This window comes from Orycteropus afer, unplaced genomic scaffold, assembly GCF_000298275.1.
Source record: "Orycteropus afer afer isolate SDZICR_OR568_19922 unplaced genomic scaffold, OryAfe1.0 scaffold00089, whole genome shotgun sequence".
NCBI classification, from domain to species: domain Eukaryota; kingdom Metazoa; phylum Chordata; class Mammalia; order Tubulidentata; family Orycteropodidae; genus Orycteropus; species Orycteropus afer.
This window is the reverse complement of record NW_006921676.1, coordinates 44798-47557: the sequence shown is the minus strand read 5'-3', so window position 1 is coordinate 47557 and position 2760 is coordinate 44798. Positions and strand designations below refer to the sequence as shown.

Below are 2760 nucleotides of genomic sequence, written 5' to 3'. Positions count from 1 at the left end.
CCAAACCAAACCAAACTCACTGTCATAGATTTGATTCCAACTTATAGCGACCCCCATTGGCTTTCCGAGGCAATGAATCTTTATGGAAGTAGATTGTCCCATCTTTCTTCTGTGGAGCGGCTGGTGGGTTTGAACAGCTAGCCTTTTGGTTAGCAGTCAAATGTCTTAGGCACTGTGCCACCAAACCTTTTCCTTTGTTTTAACTCTGTTCCATATATTTGAGTGTACCTATGTTTGTGTGTGTGTGTGTGTGTGTGTGTGTGTTTTAATTGTGATTTGGGTACAAATTTGCAAAACAGATTCATTTTATTCTCAACAGTTCATGCACTTTTGATTTCATGGCTCTGATTAAATCTCCAACCATAAAAACTCTCCTCCCCTCTCCTCCCTGTGATCACCCCTTCCCTGTGCCCTTCTTATCTATGCATTCCTAATTGTCCAGCTTTCCCTTTATGTGAATGCTGCCTGTGTATTTGGTTAGGAGCACTGTGGTAAGGCATTCATTTCCTAACCAAAGGTTCGAACCAAAAGGTTCTGTGCAAGAAAGATGAGGCAGTCTGCTCCCATAAAGATTTACAGCCTTGGAAACCCTATGGGGGTTGCTGTGGATTCAAATTGACTCAATAGCAGTGAGTTTGGGTATGTATTTATTTATGTTAGGTACATACATAGAACTGAAATATTTGGGCTATAGGGTAGGTGTACGTACTACTTTATGAAACACTGCTAGTTTTCCGTAATGATTGTGTTGATTTATACTCCTCCTAGCAATGTATGGTCTACGGCCATACTGCCCTGAGTGCACCTGATCTCATCTGATCTCAGAAGCTAAGCAGGGTTGGGCCTGGTTCGTACATGGGTAGGAGACCTGGGAATACTGGAGGCTGTAAAAGGGAGCTCTAGTGGCACAGTGCCTAAAGCATTTGACTGCTAACCAGAAGGCTGGAGGTTCAAACCCACCAGCCACTCTTCAGAAGGAAGATTGGGCAATCTACTTCCATAAAGATACCACCTCAGAAACCCAAGGAGGGGTCACTGTGAGTCAGGATCAAGTGGATGGCAGTGAGTTTGGTTTGGTGAACAATGTCTGAGAATTCTGGTTGCTCCATAGATATCAACTCTGTTATTTCCATATTCTTAATTTTCACCTTTCTGGTATGTGGTGAAGATATTTCATGGTATTTAATTTTGCATTTCCCTGAAGATTAATAAAGTTGAGTCCCTTTTCATCTACATATTTACTGGCCATTTGGATATCCTCTTTGGATAAGTGCCTGTTCAAGCTTTTTTGCTTATTTTTATATTGAGGTTTCTGTCTTTTTAATTATATGAGCTTTAAAGAAATTTTTTCTGCATCTGATTCTTTTGTTGAAGATATATATTTCTCATTGCCAAAAGGGCAGGGAGGCCACATCTTCTGACCTCCTCTAACCGTACAAAAGACAGAATCACCATCAATAGCCCAAGGCCTACTACTGCAAGGCCAGACATGCTGGCTCCCTCCAGCCCTTTCACCAACCGTTCCTCCAAAAGCACCCACCACCTCTCTCCTGGGCTTGATAATTCACTGAAGTGGCCACACAGAACACACAGATTATGGTGTTTATCAGGGAAGCACCAGGCTACAATTCAAATTCAGGAAAAAATGCTCCGTCTTTCTCCCCAGCCCGCAGTCTCTCAACAGTCTCTCACAGTCTCTCTCCCAGCAGTGTGTGCCCCTCGGTGTCTCTCTCAGCAATGTGTGTCTCTTGCATCTCTTTCCCAGCAGTGCGTGTCTCGCAGGAGCGCGTCCTTCCTCAGCTAGTACTCAGAGAGAGTTCTACCTCTAGGAGGCCTCCCTTTGAGACAGGCAGAGTGGCCAAACCAACCAATCATGACATCAGAATTCTAACCACCTGAGAGAGAGCAGGAACCTTCCAGAACATTGCTTTGTGTGGCACCCAACAGAAATACCCCAGGTGGATAACTTTTACAATCAGGAGCTCCTCAGTTGCTCACAGCAAATTCCACCACAGAGTTTACAAAGACTTTTGGCTAGAAAAGCCTTACCAGGTAATTTACTACACCGCATTCATATAGTTTACTACTCTGTGACTCACTTAATTGTTTACTCACTTAAGAGTGTCTTTTTATAAGAATGGAATTTAGTAATTTTAATGTAATATAATTTACCAGTTTTTCTTTTATGATTAGTGCTTTTTGTGACTGGTTTTAAAAAAATCTGTACATGTGTTTTCTTCTAAAAGTTTTATGTTTTATTTTCCCATTTAGATATACAATCCATTTGGAATTGATTTTTGTATATAATATGAATTTGTGGAAATAAAATACTTAGCAGTGGGTTTATAACCCATTCTCTTTTCTTAAGGCCCTCCTCCTTTTTTTTTTTTTTTTTTTAAACCTTAATGAGATCTCTGTAAACACCTTGATGGGATTTTGTAATTGGCTGATAAGGTATGGTATGAGCTAGATTTTTATCTAAAAACACTTTAGCAGAACATACTTGATCTCATTAGATAGATTTTTAAAAGTAAACCTGTAATTTATGGGTGTACAGGTTGCCTCTGTACTTGACAAAAAAGTAAGTCATTAGGCTTCCTGGATGTGTGACTAAACCCTTTGTCATAGAATAGATTCCTAGTCATAGCAACCTTTTAAGAAAGTAACACAGCTCCATAGGGTTTCTAAAGGTGTAAATCTTCACAAAAGCATACTGCCACATCTTTCTCTCATGAAGCAACTGGTAGGTTCAAACTACCA

At 40.5% G+C, this 2760-nt stretch overlaps 1 pseudogene; it reads left to right on the top strand.

The window, feature by feature from the left end:
- The first annotated feature begins 777 nt into the window (after positions 1-777).
- On the top strand, positions 778-893 carry LOC122150110 (annotated as a pseudogene).
- The last annotated feature ends 1867 nt before the right edge of the window (positions 894-2760 follow it).